Source organism: Schistocerca americana, chromosome 2 (assembly GCF_021461395.2).
Source record: "Schistocerca americana isolate TAMUIC-IGC-003095 chromosome 2, iqSchAmer2.1, whole genome shotgun sequence".
Classification (NCBI taxonomy): Eukaryota; Metazoa; Arthropoda; class Insecta; order Orthoptera; family Acrididae; genus Schistocerca; species Schistocerca americana.
In genome coordinates this window covers 457,967,895-457,985,935 of record NC_060120.1, presented here as the reverse complement: position 1 = coordinate 457,985,935, position 18,041 = coordinate 457,967,895, and positions in this window count along the sequence as shown.

Below are 18,041 nucleotides of genomic sequence, written 5' to 3'. Positions count from 1 at the left end.
GAAATAACGCTGCAGCCACTCCTGGGGGGCAAGAACTTCGGACGGAACGCCTAACACGACACAGCACGGTAACACAACGTTCTAATTCACGAAAGGGTTCAGATGGCGCCAATCGGAAGATAAAACGTCTAGCAGGTCTTGGACATCATTCAGAACTTAATTTAGCTATATTGACAACCACAAAGTACGCGCACAGCGTTCGGCACAGCCGCGGCTAGAAGGAAACGTTACAGCCGCTGCTACTGGTCGGCACATACTGCGGACGGAGTGCCATTCGCGGCGCGGACCGCACAGGGAACGCCTCGCACAACGCAGGCATAAATATCGGACTCGTTCCACACTGGAATCCAACGCCAAGCATACTGCCTGGCACAGTCGCCTCACCAACACCCATGGCCGTCGCCTCCTTCGTGTGGTCGAGGCCCATGGTGCCCGCGTCGTCAGCCCATTCGACCCCACCATCTTCCCCCATCGTGGCCCTCCGGATGTCCTCGACATCGCCCTCGTCAAAGGTCTCCCCCTCCCTATTGACGCCACCACTCGAGCCGCCCTAGCCTCTGACCACGTCCCTGTCATCTACTCCATCGACCTTGTCGGGTCTCTGGAGCCACCCCGTGCCTCCTTGGACTTGCGGGGCATAGACTGGGACTCCTATCGGCGGCGCGTCGAGGCGGCTCTGCCCACTATCCCCGACGCCGCTAGGGTGGGGGCGCACCTCACCCTCGCGCACTTCACGGATGCTGCCGTAGCCGCTGCCGTTGCTGCCACCCCTCCCCATCCCCCTCATCCTCCCTCCCACTTGCGTCCTCTACCCCCAGCCATCCATGCCCTCATCACGACTAAGAACCGGGCCATCCGCGACTGGCAACGCACTCGCAACCCTGCCACCAAGCGGCATGTGAACCGAATGCAGCGCGAGATACGGGCCGCTATTCAGGCCCATCGCAATGCTGCCTGGGAAGCAAAGCTCTCTGCTCTCAATCTCCAAGACGCATCTGCCTGGCGCTTGGTCTCTCAGTTCCTCCTGACGCGTCCCCGTCTGCCCCCCCTCCCTCCTGGTCGGTGCTGAGGCTGTGTGCGATCCTGACGCTAAGGCCAACGCCTTGGCTGACGTTTTCGCGCGCAGCTTCACTCCGGTCGATGATCCCATCGACCCCGCCCACGTCCGCCTGGTCACGGCTCATGTCCACCGGTTCCTCGGCACCCATGACCCTGACGTATTCATCACCCCCGTCACCGATGAGGAGGTCGCCCGGGAGCTTCGGTACCTGCATCCTCGGAAAGCTGGCGGCCCTGACACCTTGACCAACCAGCTTCTCAAACAGCTTCCCCCGCTCTCTGTCCCCATCCTTACCTCCACCTTCAATTCCATCCTTTCCACTGGGCAATTCCCTTCCGCTTGGAAACATGCGGAGGTGATTGCCATCCCTAAACCTGGTAAAGACCCTCGCTCCCCTTCCAGGTATCGTCCCATCAGCCTCCTTCCCGCCCTCTCCAAGCTGTTTGAGCGGCTGTACCTCAAGCGAGTCCTAATACATGTCGCCCGGGAGCGCGTGCTCCCCGACGTTCAATTTGGCTTCCGCCGTGGCCATGCCACCACGCACCAGCTCCTCCGCCTCGTTGAGGAGGCACTGGACGCCATCGAGCGTCGGGAGTACTTCGGGGCCATCTTCCTCGACGTCTCCCGGGCCTTCGACTCAGTCTGGCATGAGGGACTGCTGTACAAGCTCTTTCAGCATGGCTTCTCCACCTCCCATGTCCGTCTCATCGCCACATACCTCGAAGGCCGCACTTTCCATGTTCGAATCCCGGGTGGCACCTCCACCAGGCGGCGCATCAGGGCGGGCGTACCGCAGGGGAGTGTGCTCGGCCCTGTCCTGTACAGCCTTTTCACAGCCGACACGCCCACCACTCCGCGGGTTCATCTCGCCCTGTATGCTGACGATACGGCTGTTTATGCTCGCTCCCGGAGCAAGGCCCTCCTCCGACAGCATCTCCAATCAGCCATCGACTCTCTCATGGAGTATGCCAAAAAATGGCGCCTGGCATTTAACCCTGCTAAAACACAGGCTCTCATCATGTGTCGGCGCCGTTGGCCCATCCACTATCCCCCTGTCACTGTCCTTGGCACCCCTGCCCCATGGGCTAGGACCACCAAATATCTGGGGGTCACCCTGGACAGGGCCGTCACCTGGCGTCCCCACATCGAGGACATAAGGCGCAAGGCCTTGGGGCGTCTCGGTCAGCTCTATCCCTTCATTAACCCATCCTCCTCCCTTCCCCGGCATCTTGGCGTCCTCCTCTACACATCCCTGATCCGCCCCATCCTTGAGTATGCTTCCGTTGTGTGGGGCAGAACCGTGCTCTCCGCCTTGCCCTCTGCCTCCTTTACCGTTTCCCCACCCGTGAACTTCATTTTCTTGCTGGAATCCCCCTCCTTCATGAACGCGTCTGCTCCTCTGCCATTTCCTTCTATCACCACTCCCGCCAGTCTGCCAATCCTCTTATCCTTTCTCTCGGCACTCGCCTCCACCGTCTGGCCACCACCCGCTGGCCTGACCTCCTTGCCGCCTGATCACTGGTCGCCCCCCCTTTTTTCCCTACCCCTCCTCACTCCCTGTGTCCCCTTCCTTTCTTCCTCCCCCTTCCCTGCCCACTGCTCCTTGCCTGCGACCCCTCCATCTACGAGTGTCTGCCTCACCGTCAGAGTCGCCAACCGGCTCTGCTGGTCTTCATGTTTATAATCTTCATCTGTCATTCTCACTTCTGCTTCTTCTCTTCCATCTCATCAACGACCGGCTTGTCAATTGAGCCTTTCGTCTTCCTGCTTCTCTTACTGTCCCTTCTACTATCCTTTTCTCTTTAAAAAAAACAAATAAAAAAAAATAAAAAATAAAAAACCACACCAGGCCAGCCATATGAGGCCATTCTCTACCGCCACGACTCCACTCACCACACCGCCATGAGGAAGGCGAAGCGCCCCGGCGCTAGAACTTCCATCTCAAGCCGAGGGTCAACCCTCACCAGTGCAGCGTCAGCGTCAGCCACACTGGAATCAGGTGGGAGCACAAGCGGCCAAAGACACTGCTAACCAGGGCATAGCCACCTATGGCAAACTAACATACACCAACAAGCGACAAACGTCGGTAAGCCCCTGCATATCAGCAACACTGACTGGCAATTGGCAGCAGCTACTGGAGCCGACCAACAGGCCACAGCAGGGACATTGACGATCTAGCCCACTAACGCACAAACAGTTCGCCAACATCACTTTACACTGTGCATCCGATATATGACCTATCGGACACAAAAACGATGATAAACCTAACTGCTGCAGGTTGCTGGCGCTGAACGAGAGCCCAACATCGGCACCCAGCGGCAGCCGCCGAGCAACACCACCGCACAACGTCAAAGGTATCGACATGCTTGATATCCACCACTAACAAAGTCTACCCTTGCACGACCTATCGCAGGCAGCAAGACATCCGCTACTACCCTTACCACCCGACCTAACTATCGCAGAGGTTTTTTTTCCCTTGGCTCTTGCCTTGGCACTTTTTTTCCTCATCCCTTCAAACCGCTACCCTTCGTTCGACTTCGAACCAGTCTATCTCCAGATGAGCGTCTATTAATGGTTAACCTTAACCAGACGGACGCAAAACATCGCAGTACCCACATCCTGCGACACCTCACTTTAGTGCAAACTAACCCTTTATGCAGAGATGGCAGTAGGCCTATTGAGTTGGCCATCATGCCGGTGAGGGCGTGGAGGGGCCCCACCACTTAAAAACAAAAAGGAAAGACGCGAATAACCGGCAGAAACCCGATTAATCAACATATCAATACTTTACGTTAAATGCCTGTACGTAAGAGTTTTTGTAGTTCTGTTCAGCGTATTAGCAATATCTAAAGTACTTGTTTCATCAACTAATAAAAGTTATTCCTTTGGTAGAACAGTAAGGAGTTAAAAATAAATCGTGCTTATAAAAATGAGCTGCAGTATTCTATTATTAGAAATAGTTGTACTGTGTTGCACACCTGTCTCTCTAAGTTTTCTGTGTGTGCAGCCCTCGTCATATAGCCGTGTCATTAAGATATCTCGTCAGAACAGCAAAGTGGTGGAGGAAGTTGAGACTGGGCTGGCTAGTTGCGTGGGGAGGCACTCCGGGAGCGCAAATCTTGGCCAGGCCGGCTCCAGTCTGTTTGAATCTTCCCATTTAGTGCATCAAACCAAATCGATCTGACATGTGACGGCAGGAATTTGTTGTGAACATTTCGGCAAAATGTCTTGTCTATCGATGGTTAACTCCAGTAAAGTGGGTATACTGGTAGATGTTCAGAGATGTATTAAATGTAAAGAAGATGCGGAATGGTGAAAATATTCTATTCCTGTCTAATGTGCCGTAATGAAATACGGTGGCAAATAATGAGGAGGCGGGTCAGTGTCGGTCTTGAATATCGGCGATGACGTGTCACCCGGACAAGAAATCAGGGGTTCTTGACACACATCCGCAGTTTTGTTATGATGACTGATGGTGATGGCATCAAAATAAAATGTGGCCTTTCTAAAATTATTAACTACTGATAGACTTATATAAAGAAATTAAATAATTGGCAGTGCCTTGCAGCACAGTTTTCATAATATTGCTAAGTGTAGTAACATCAGCTGCTCTCAACATGTACGACTGTTACACACGGCTGCATTCTCATATCATAATGAACTAAAGCCTCACTAAGATCCACCCACGTCTTATAGATAAAGCATGACGTCTCTCTGTTTCTCGTGCGCAACTGAAATGACGCCGTCGTCGTGAGTGTTCAAGCGCCTCAGAAGCTCTAAGAGGCGCGTGATGCTCAGGGGCTAAAATGCAACAGGCTTGTCACTGATACTGCTATGGAAGTACGAACTGAACACGATGAGGATTTTATAAGCAGTGTATTCACATCGTTTAATTGTATTATGTAGAACTTTTTCACAAATACGATAAACTTCAAAGAATAAATAAAGAGCTATTCCGAAAATAACGTCCGATAGGTTACAAAATGGAAACGACATTGAAAATCCGCTGAAGCTTTGCACAGGTGTGTTGGGCAGTGTCTCTAGTATACCTGTCGATTGCGTCACGTCGCTCTTTTCTGGCCACAAAGTGAACGCCTAAAGATACCTAGAACAATAGTGTCTCCCGCCAAGTATAGATGTCCGCTGTGAGGTTCCGCCTGATTTCATGCAGCTCCACATAACGAACCTGTCATGCATTTCAGTTCTTGGCCACGCACAGCAGGGGAAATGAGGATGCCCCTGCAGCATTTTCGATGGGAAGTGTTTGATCACCCACCATACAACATGGACTTGATGTTCATCTATACTCACATGAATCGTCTGCAGAGGAGACAACACTTTGGCACAGACAACCAACTGCAGATCAGCGGCTACCTTCTATGTCAAGGGTATTGAGAACTTGGTACAACGCCGGAGCAGCAACTACGTACAGAAGTAGCTGGAAGATGCAGCAAACAGTTGCAAATAAAACATTTTCGATTTTCACTGTGGTCTCCATTATGCGACCAATCGGACCTTACTATCCGTACAGGGCTCGTAGCTTTTTCAAAGAGTAATTATTTCTGAATATTTTCCTTTTATATCCTTATACGAGGAGTGTTTTTTAACTAAGTAACGTTTTGAAATTAAAAAAAAGACGTGCCGAGATATCTCAATAATTTTATTTTTACATGAAAGCCTGTATCTTAATCTATTTTTCTACAGAATTTCTGTCAATATTGAGACACTTGTCATAACGTTGTACCAGTTTTTGAATACCCTCCTCATAGAAGTCTGCCGCCTGACTTGTTAACCACCGCATCACGACTGTTTTGACATCGTCTTGGTGACGCTGACCGCCCAGGTGTTTCTTCAAGTGCAGGAGCAGATGGTAGTCACTGGGCGCAAGATCGGAACTGTACGGAGGATGATCTAGAGTTTCCCATCGAAAAGATGAGATGAGATCTTTGGTCTGATTCGCCACATGCGGACAGCCATTGTCTTGCAGCGAAACGATGCCCTTGCTCAACTTCCGTGGACTGTTTCTTTGATTCTGGTGTGACGTAGGCCACCCATGTTTCATCGCAGTTTGGCTTAAGAAATCATCACCGTCGTTGTGGTACCGCTCAAGAAAAGTCACCGGCCGGTGTGGCCGTGCGGTTCTAGGCGCTTCAGTCTGGAACCGCGTGACCGCTACGGTCGCAGGTTCGAATCCTGCCTCGGGTATGGATGTGTGTGATGTCCTTAGGTTCGTTAGGTTTAAGAAGTTCTAAGTTCTAGGGGACTGATGACCATAGATGTTAAGTCCCATACTGCTCAGAGCCATTTAAAGGAAAGTCAATTCACTGTCTAAACGTTTGGTTTTGTGCGCATCCGTCAAAGGAAGTAGGTAGGCTTCTTCGCCCAGTGCTTGAATACTGCTCAGCAGTGTGGGATCCGTACCAGATAGGGTTGATAGAAGAGACAGAGAAGATCCAACGGAGAGCAGTGCACTTCGTTACAGGGTCATTTAGTAATCGCGAAAGCATTACGGAAATGATAAGTAAACGCCATTGGAAGACTCTGCAGGAGAGACGCTCAGTAGCTCGGTACGGGCTTTTGTTGAAGTTTCGAGAACATACCTTCACCGGGCAGTCAAGCAGTATATTGCTCCCTCCTACGTATATTTCGCGAAGAGATCATGAGGGTAAAATCAGAGAGATTAGAGCCCACACAGAGGCATACCGACAATCCTTCTATCCACGAACAATACGAGACTCGAATAGAACGGGAGAACCGGTAGAGGTACTCAAGGTACCCTCCGCCACACACCGTCAGGCGGCTTGCGGAGTATGGATGTAGATGTAGATGTACCCCATGCGCACACAATTTTCGGTAATTCAAGTGCTTGGTCACAATGCCATACAAAACACTACGAGAAACATTAGAAAAGTCATCCCGCAAGGAGGAAATCGTTAAGTGTCTGTTTTCTCTCACCTTATTGTCCACTTCCAGCACCAAACTTTCATTAACGACCGAAGAACGTCCACTCCGTTGTTCATCATGCACATTTGTGCGGCCATCTTTAAATGCTCTCACCCACTTTCTTACCATTCCATCATTCATAATGTTTTCTTCGTAAACCGCACAGATCTCACGATGAATATCGATCGCTTTTAGGCCTTTAGCACTAAGTGACCTTATAACAGCCCGTACTTCACAGTCGGCGGGACTCACGACTATCGGAGACATCTTAAACACTCAGTACACAACGTAAACAAGGCGTCACTGCGTAGATTAAGGTACAAGCTTTCGTGTAAAAATAAAATTATTGAGATATCTTAGCACGTCTTTTTTTAATTTCAAAACGGTGCTTACTTAAAAAACGCGCCTCGTACACACTTTCTGAAGTAGCCTACGTTCTTCGTCAGCATTCAAGCCATCTCCATGCCAGATTTCATCAAAATCGGTTCAGCGCTTTAATCGTGAAGACGTAACAAATAGGTAGTATAGATAATTTTGGTGTTGGAGCGTTGCACATCTAATCAGGACTTGACAACTACCGTTTTCTTGCATGCTGCTCGTAGGTAAAGTGGTGTGTTTTGAGCAGGGAAACATTCAAACGGACTGTCAGCAAGTGGCGGGTAGCAGATGGTCCGACTGCAGTATCGCCGCAGCTAAGTGCTGCTCGGTAGTGGATATACTCTATGTACAGCGTGCTGCGCCGTTCCGCGCCTCTGTAACTAGGACGGTGCACGGGTATATCGGCCCGCGTAATGTCACCGCAGCCCATCAGCCAACTGCGGCGCCACTGCAGCGGATGCCTATCGCACTTTCGGCTGCACGCGCCCCCCTAATTACTCCAATTTGTTGCCGCGTGAGGCTTATTAGCGACAGCCGAATAGGGCCGTAATCTACGGCCGGTATCGGACACTGTCCACAACTGGGACGAAATTAGCTAGCGAAATACTTGCGGAAAACCAGAAAATGGCAGGATTTCGTTATCAGTGGAGTTTCACGAGCATTTTGAAAACACGAGGCTGCGTAGCGGAACAGCACAGCGTGCAGTCGCTGCTCGCCCAGTCGTTGCCCGCAGACTGTCGTTAAAATAAAATTTGTGGCACTTATACGAACAGCCATGCGGTCTATCGGCACTTTCTGTTTAAGTGGGAAACTAAAATATTCGTACGACTCAAAAAAATTTGATACGGCCTTTGTTTGGATCTCTAGAATCACTAATAATAGTAATAATAGTGGGGAATTTCATCCACTCAAGCTGTTACCAGTTTTATTGTTACATTTAACAGTCAAAACCCAAGTTTGCGATTTGTTACGACAGCGGAACTGCAATAATGTATGACGTTAGTAGCACTCATTAGAATGTTTCGCAATTCGAGCTCCACAGGCGAAGTGACTTGAAGACGTATTTCAAGTATTGAGGAAAAATTGATTACAGACCAAGTAGCGCTCCCATAGCACTTCAGAGTCTTGGTAAAATAAAAGAATGTCAATTATTAACCTCTGACGTCATTAGATACCCTCACTAGCTTAGGTAGACTGAAGTTTGAAAGGGAACTGGACAAGGACATTTTGAAACAAATAGCCGGATAACTCACCTGCGATTGCTTAGGAGGATGTAGTAAATGCTGTCTATTAAGCACATACTATGAACTGAGAAAAAACCAAGGAAAGTCGAAAGTAATTAAGAGCAGCAGACATGAGATTAGTAATAAACTCAGCATCAAAACTGGGGACCAGGTAGAATTCTGCTACCTCGGAAGTCAAAGTAATATTTCAGAGCTAGATCAGAAATGTAAGGACTATGGTATGAGGATTAGCATCTCCAAAACGAAAGTAATGTCAGTGGGAAGGAAATATAAACGGATTGAGTGCCAAATAGGAGGAACAAAGTTAGAACAGGTGGACGGTTTCAAGTACTTAGGATGCATATTCTCACAGGATGGCAACATAGTGAAAGAACTGGAAGCGAGGTGTAGCAAAGCTAATGCAGTGAGCGCTCAGCTACGATCTACTCTCTTCTGCAAGAAGGAAGTCAGTACCAAGACTAAGTTATCTGTGCACCGTTCAATCTTTCGACCAACTTTGTTGTATGGGAGTGAAAGCTGGGTGGATTCAGGTTACCTTATCAACAAAGTTGAGGTTACGGATATGAAAGTAGCTAGGATGATTGCAGGTACTAGTAGATGGGAACAATGGCAGGAGGGTGTCCACAATGAGGAAATCAAAGACAAACTGGGAATGAACTCTATAGATGTAGCAGTCAGGGCGAACAGGCTTAGATGGTGGGGTCATGTTACACGCATGGGAGAAGCAAAGTTACCCAAGAGACTCATGGGTTCAGCAGTAGAGGGTAGGAGGAGTCGTGGCAGACCAAGGAGAAGGTACCTGGATTCGGTTAAGAATGATTTTGAAGTAATAGGTTTAACATCAGAAGAGGCACCAATGTTAGCACTGAATAGGGGACTATGGAGGAATTTTATAAGGGGGCTATGCTCCAGACTGAACACTGAAAGGCATAATCAGTCTTAAATGATGATGATGATGATGATGGAAGCAAAGTAATATATGATAGACGGATCAAGGAAGACACAAAACATAGAACATTCCTGGCAAAGAGAAGTTTTCTATTAACATTGCTCTTAATCTGAGGAAGAAATTTCTGTGAATATTCGTTTGGACTTCAGTACTGAATGGATGTGAATCGTGGACTGTGGGAAAAAACAAAAGAAAACAATCGATGAGTTCGAATGAAATGTGAAAATTACGAAGACCGATAAGTAAGGAATGAGGAGGTTATCGACAGACTTGTGCAGGAGAGCAACATATGGAAATGAGTGAAAAGAAGACATGACTGAATAATGTGAGTTTAGTTAAAACATCAAGGAATATCTTGCATGGTAGTTGAGCAAGAAGTGGAGCATCAAAACTCTAGAGGGAGACAGAAACTACAGTATTGAAAGACGACAGACGATCCACCTTTCATATAATTTTGTGGTTTTATAATTCTCCTATTTTATGAAGTTCTGTAGCGCGTCCTTTCGCTGCCCGTGTTTTCTTATATTTTTCCATGCCAGGGAAGACCGAAGTTGAGTGTGTTTTATTCTCGCTTTCATTACATTTGATATTTAACACATCCTGTACCTGTAACCATATGTTCTGAACATGGATGACTACTGGATTGATTGAATGTAAGTGTGATTGGAAGCGAATGGAACTGGGTGACTTTAGGAGGACTTTCTTGGCTTAGCTTTGCGGCAAAGGCCTGGATACAATAGTTTAGTTCAACTTTCAAAGCCGTCTTGCGGCCCCACTCAAATGGCGCGTCGGGGGGGGGGGGGGGGGGGGGGGAGGGTACCTGCGGGGGTTTTCGCAATGGGCGTCCTCACAATTGGCTCTTGTAAGAGTCGCACACGGAGGCACGTTCGTTCAAAATTCCGTAAGTTGACCGATGCAAATTTTTTGAGAACGAGTTAACACGCTTCGTCTCTCCTGTCTTACGACTGGAGGAATGGTTGGTCAGTTCACCCCTGCAGCATTTTTCAGCCGTTGCTCGGAGGCGAGCAGATTGGTTTTGCCGTGAGAAATGAGACAGTCAGAGATTAGTCGGTTCGCAGATGATTCGCTTCTGTGTGCACTTAGGTGGTGTCTTTTGACGGGAATTAGTTCTGATTTTTGAAGTCGGGAACTTTCAGTAACTTTAAAGCCGTATGTTATATGCATTCGGGGTTCTCGTGAGTCACACTTTCGCTAGTATTCGACTTATGGAGCAGAACTCGTTCTTTACCCATTCACAACTAAATCCATGTACCATGATTCTGATTATGGTTCTGTTTCCTTTTCCACTGTGATAGACAAGCTATTTTTGACAACTTAAATTTGGCTAGAAAATCGTGAATATTATCTCCTGTAATTCTCTGAGTGTCAGAGACTTCAGGTGTGAGTGTATGTCCGTCCATATTGCCCCCCTCACCCTGACCAACCTTGTCCTTGCTGAATGATAACGATTCGTCAGTTCTTATGAAACCGTAGTGTTAGGACTGGACTCGATTCGCTCAGAAAGGAGAGCGGCTACACAAGTTCGTAAGCATAATCGCGGCCTCGCGGAATTCTCGCCACATTCGCATCCCTTTTGAAAGAGATTTCCGCCGTTACACTGTAAATTACTATTCATTTATTTCACATAAATCCGCCCCGGTAGCGGAGTGGTCAACGCGGCGGTCTGTCATGCCAAGGGGCCCGCGTTCGATTCCCGACTGGGTCGGAGATTTTCTCCACATAGAGACTGGGTGTTGTGTTGTCTTCACTCCCATTTCATCATCATCAGTGGAAGGCAGCGGGAAACCACCACTTCCCTAGACGCTCATGCTATGGACCTCCCTGACGAGGCTTTTAACCCATGACAAGACCTGCCGTAAGGCAGAACACAAAGTTTTTTTTATTCCACACAATAAGGATATCAGCTTTATAGCCATTCTGAAGTGCCAGTTGAAAAGCCACAAACTGTCCGACTCACCTAAATGACAGAAGCAGGTTCTGTACGAATATAACGACTGATCTGTTAGCAGTAAATAGTGTTCTATTTTACTTACGTTTGTAGACATGAAACTTTTTCGAAGACTGCTGCAACACGATTTTAATATTTAACATCTACTCAGAGAATGGCTAGCAATTACATTGACGTATACGTACCTTCGAGAAGTTACCGACCGTGTAACAATATTACCAGAAACCATGACATGAGGATGAAGAGCAGTCTCTAAATGGTGATTAATTATTAAAATAAAATACAGAAATGAATGAAAAGGTGCAGGACTCACTGTTGGTCCATAAATGCTTTTTACTATGACCAAATGAATCGAGAAGAAGAGCGTTTTTTTTTTTTACCACTCCTCCTCTAATGGAACACATTTTGCAATTGTGTACTTTTCATCAATTAATTTTTCGACTTACAAAACAAAGTTTCTTAAAGGCCATCTGATCCCGACAGTCGGCCATTTCACGAAGTCGGTGCTGGTTCACAGCAGCAAGACCGTGTGCTCACCTTCCGTACTAACAATAAGTCACGACTAGCCTTAAACTCCTGCACGCTTCAGCAAGGGAGAACGAGTCACGTATAGTGAAGCGACCGCAGCGCCACAGTTCTCAGACGCGTCACACACGTGGAACTACAGCGGGAACGACGAAAGTCCATTAGTGCTGATGCAACAGCGGCACCTTAAGTATGAACCCGAGCGTTAGACTCGTAATCGCGCAATTTCCAATATCTGCAGTACACCACCCTTCCTCCCATGATCATAGACACCACGTACCCTGTAAGAGAAAGTTACTGAGGAGCATTTAATAAAATTCAGTCACTGAAGTCTGGTAGTTAGATTTCCATTGTGCGTTTTTCCTTGTGATAGCAACTAGGGTTAAAGTCAACTAATATTTCTAGAGCCTAGACGACTTGGCACTCAGGGTGAGGCAGAGAATGTTAAGCACTGTATTTCTTCAATAGGAACCACGTGACTGTTTAAAGACCATTTTTAGGACAAAAGATCAACCCACCAAAGAATTAACAACCAATATTTACACGTTTTGGATGTGCAATAAACAGTGGGCGTCTTTTAATATGAGAATGGGTGCAAACGATACTCCAAGATGAAGAGGTTGGCACAGGAGATGAATTCGTGAAGTGGTGCATCGGACCAGTTAGAAGACCGATGACTTCTTGAAAGAGAGAGAGAAAAAAATTGGCTGATACTGATTTGAAAATCATTATTCCCAAATACAAGTCGAATATCCCAACCGACGGACGATTTACACCGCCGAATAGCTTCTGCTACATCATTACTCGAAAATCAGCAACAGACATAACGAAATCTGCTGTAAAACTACAATCAGTGTAACATTCGGGATTAGAACGTCTCATTTATAAATTCAAAACTTTTCTCCTTTATAATGATAGAAAATGCTCGTTGAACATCACAATATATATGAAGTCGCTAGGGATTTAAATTAAGAGCAATGTTTGATACTAGTAGACATCTTTTGGTCAGGAATGCCATCTCCGGTTGTGCTAGTCTGCATTCTAAGTCTTTGCTTCATCTGTCACACATTATTTTGCTCACAATGCGGAAAAATTCCTTCACTTTGTGTGCTTCGTGGTTGCAGTTTTGGTGTTGAGTTTATCGTTAATTTCATCTCAGCTTCTCCCAATCAATTGTGTCTTCCTCTGGTCTACTCACAATTTGTTCCTAACGGCGGCTGGTGAAAATGGTCAAGACTTACCGTCTCGCCACGGGGTGCAAACAGAGCTCGGAATTAGGAGTATCCGACCCAGAACTGACCGTTTCGTTCGGAGCTGAGTGGAAGGTCTCACTCAGACCTACCGTCGATTGTTTGACGCTTTTGTTAGCAGATTTCTGGACTGTTAGAAGGCGGAGGACTGTAGAACTCACCTTTATGGGCTAGAGGTGCACTACACACAGCAAGCACCTGCCCGGGTCGCACAATATATGTGCATAGCACATGAAGGGTTAAATAAAACTATGTACGAACTAGAGACTCGTTGAATGTCAAAATATCTACAGTAAATTGCCGAAGCTTTCGTGACATAGTTTCCCAGTTTATAACCCAGCAGGAAAGGTATCGCGTTCAAATTAGAATCGAAATACAAAGCACCGAAATATTTTACGAGGCGTGAAACACACATCGAAAAGACAAAAAATTCAAATGGCTGTAAGCATTATGGGACTTAACATCTGAGGTCATCAGTCCCCTAGAGTTAGAAGTACTTAAACCTAACTAACCTAAGGACATCACACACATCCATGCGCGAGGCAGGATTCGAACCTGCGACCGTAGCAGCAGCATGGTTCCGGACTGAAGCGCCTAGAACCGCTCGGCCACAGCGGCCGGTTTCGAAAAGACAGGTTAGGTGCCATGGAAGGGGGGGGGGGGGGGGTATCACTGGCGTCGACAAAAATATTGTGTATATAAAGGTCGACAATGAGTCTGCCTCCGAGGTTATCTAGACAGATGTAACCGGTCTAGGTGAACTCAAGTTAATCACCGGATGTTTTTACAGGACACCTGATTCCTCTGTGACAATCGTAGAATTATTCAAAGAAAGTCTAAAGCTAAGTAGTGCAGAAGTGCCCTGATCGTGAAATTTTAGGTGAAGGCAGCTTCAACCTACCAGGTACAGACTGGAACGTCTATGTATTTTTTGCAGTTGGTATGAGCAGATTATCTAGTACAGTAGTCCTGAACATGTTTTCCGAAAATTTCTTTGAGGAGATAGTTCGATAACCAACATACAATGGAAACATTTCAGAGCTACAAACATACCTGACCTATCGACACTGTGGGTATAGTGACATCGATCACCGATGATTATGTCATCATATCGACGATGCTAAGTGAAGTTAATCAAACCATTAAAAAGGCTTGCAAAGATACATGCTGGAAAGAGAAGATGAGCAGTTGTTAGCATCATTCTCAAATGATAAATGGACATTATTTAGTTCTAATATCATGCACGCATAGGAATTGTGGACATAGATCAAGCAGAAAGTATACTGTACTCTGATGAAGTACGTGCCGAGTCGTGCGACTATAAAATTATCAATGTGCGGAGCATACAAAAATTTCCATCGTCATACATTAGTGAATCACCTTGTCCGGAATCTGAGAAGATTCTAGTCCTACGGAAAGTCACAAAGCAGGTCGAAGGCTTCTGGTGTCATTTGTTGATCATTTAGGTGTTGCAACAAAAGACAGCAAAAGGAGAGCTGAGGTTTAAATTCCCGAAGGAATATTGTACAAGGCAAACCCTCATTTGATCACCACATAGACTCTCGTGTGGAGGACCTAGAAACAGGTATCCCTGGCGTCACGAAGTAACTGAAAGAGTCATTCGATCCACATGGACCCCAAATCTGTTATACTGAAACCATTCTTCGGCATTGGCACCTTACTTAGCCAGCACTTGTCACGAATCTCTCACCCAACGCCAAGTTCCTAGCGACTGGAAGAAAGCCGCGCGGTTTGAGGCGCCAGGTCACAATTTGCGGGGCTCCTCCCGTTGGAGGTTCGAGTCCTCCCTCGGGCATGTGTTGCCTTGGCGTAAGTTAGTTTAAGTTAATTTACGCAGAGTGTAAGTCTAGGGACCGATGACCTCAGCAGTTTGGGCCCTTAGGAATTCACACACATTTGAACATTTGACTGGAAGAAAGAGCGACTCCTCTGTGTAAGAAAAATAGAATGACGGACCCGCAAAATTACAGACCAATGACAATAAAATCAGGTCGTGCAGTATTCCTGAGCATATTCTTAGTTTAACAAATTTGCAGGAGGCCTTAAGGCTCCTGTCGCCAAATCAGAACGGTTTTAGAACTCACCTGAAGTTCAGCTTGCGTTTTCCCACACGATACTCTGCGAACCATGAATTAAGGACAACAGGAAGATGTCATATGCCTAGATTTCCGGAAAACGTTTGGCACAGTGCCGTATTGCAGACTGTTAACGAAGATCCGAGCATATGGAATAGATTTGCAGATATGGAATTAATTGAAGATATCTTAAATCCTAGAAAACAGTGTATTGTTGTGAAAGGCGAATACTCATCAGAGACAAGGGTATCGTTAAGAGTGCCCGACTAAAGTGTAATAGCACCACATTTGTTCTCCATATGTACAAATGATCGGAAGGACAGGGTGAACAGCAATCTGCGACGGTTTACTGACGACGCTGTAGTACACGGAAAAGTGATGGTGTTGAGTGACTGTAGGTCGATTCGGCCTGATTTAGACAGAATTTCTATTGGCAGGTATTGGTAGCGTGCTCTAAACGTACGAGGGGCTTCCAGTAACTGATGCAATACATTTTTTTCTGAATGCAGGTTGTTTTTGTTGGGGATTCCATTACACCATATTATTCCCCACTCTTTCGGATACGAAACTGTATTTTTCAACATAATCTCTGTTCATTTCGACGGCTTTATCCCACCTTACTGGGAGGGTCTGTATGCCTGCACGGTATCACTCTATTGATCGATGTCGGAGCCAACGTATGGCTGCATCAATAACCTCCCCATCATCCACATACTGTTCCCCGATGGGTGCATCCTTCATCGGGCCAGACAGATGGAAGATGCGAGGTCCGGGCTGTACGGTGGACGAGGGAGCTCAGTCCACTGCCGTTCTCTGATCTCCTCTCGGGTGCGTAGATTTGTGTGAGACCTTGCGATGTCATGGAGAAGTTCGTTTGAATTTTTGTCGCGACGAAAACGCTTAAGTAGTTTTTTTAGTTTCCTGAGGGTAGCATAATACACCTCTGAGTCGATCGTTTCATCATGAGGGAGGACATCAAACATCATAATTCCTCCTTCTGAGCCAAGGAATACACTGCCAGGTCTCCGTAGGCATTATGCAAGCTCTATGAACGTATATGATGCTTTATTTCCCGCCGAAAAGAAACTCGATGACAGCTCTTGCCTGGAACGCGCCTCCGTTATAGACGACATTTTGAAGGCTCTGTATAGTACCGCCACCTAGTGGAGCTTCGTGAAGCTATAGAGGCCGAAGCGATAATATTCCACGACGTCGCGCAACAAATGATATATATTTTTCAGACGAAACTGGCCAAGAAAAGAAGTGTTGCATTACGTATTGAAGGCCTTCGATCAAAAAACGTGAATTAATGCAGATGAGTAGGAATAACATTCCTCTAATGTTCGAATACTGTAGTAGTAGCGTACAGCTTCACACTGTTGCGTCGATTAAATATTTAGGCTTAACACTGCAAAGCGACATTAAATGGGACGAGCAAATAAGATCGACAGTAAGGAAGCCAAGTGGTCGACTTCGGTTTACGGGGAGAACTGTCGGGAAGTGTAGCTTTAGTATCAAGGAGACGGCTTATAGACACAGTGTAGCGGCAGCCACCGAGCCTGGAGGACGCGCAGCAGAGCAGCAGCAGCAGCACTTGTGTGAAAACTGAAAATTAATTTAGTGTTCTTTTTCACATGCTTCTGCAAAGAAGTGAATTGTACGTGTGTATTTTACTGTGTGACTAGTGGTTAGAAAATTAATCGTAGTTCTTGTTGTTGCATAAGCCTTGTGAATATCCTTGTGTAGGGCGGCTTCCTAGTGCAAATTTTCCGTGTAGAGAAATTTGTTTCAGTTTAATAGCTTGCGGTCTCAGAATACAGTGAGATATCTGCACACCAACCTTTAGTGTTACTTTATTCTCCTTTTCAAACTCAGTAGCGCCGTTTGAGACCTTATATCTATTTTATACACAGTACGATATGGCTAGGGACTGTGCTTGGTATGAGCGGACACAAGGAGAGTTAGCTTCTCTCCGTAAAAGCTGAAAGCTGCGTTGGCTACCGTCGACAAGCTTACAGCTAATGCTCGAAGTTGCGGTGACATCTGGGCGCCAATTGCGACATCTGCGACACCTTTGGTGCCACTGGGATCCCCTGCGGCTTTTCGATACTCAACATCTGACCGGTCCGTCCTCACTCCTGAGTGGGTGGCAGACAGTGGCGGGTTCGCGTGTCACTGGGCGGATGGCGAAAGAGGCAGGAGGCCGTGCGGCTGGCTCCCTACGTCTCAGCAACAGGTACGAGGTGCTTCCCAGTGTTGATGATAACTCTGAGCCAGCACGGGATGCCTCTACCGTTGGGCCAGTGGTCGATTTTCCTGCCCGGTCCGGACAGCCACAGATGGTGGGTATGCCTGTCATTGGGACCTCCAATGTTCGCCGTGTTATGGACCCCTCAGGGAGAGAGTGGGCAAAGCGGGAAAGAATTCCAGTGTGCATTCGGTATGTTTGCTGGGAGGTCTCATCCGTGATGTGGAGGAGGCCCTGTCGGCGGCTATCGAGCACACTGGGTGCAACAGACTGTATGTAGTGGAACATGTCGGCACGAATGACCCCTGCCGCTTGGGTTCTGACGCCATCTTCGGTTCCTTTCGGTGATTGGCTGATTTGGTGAAGGTAACTAGCAACG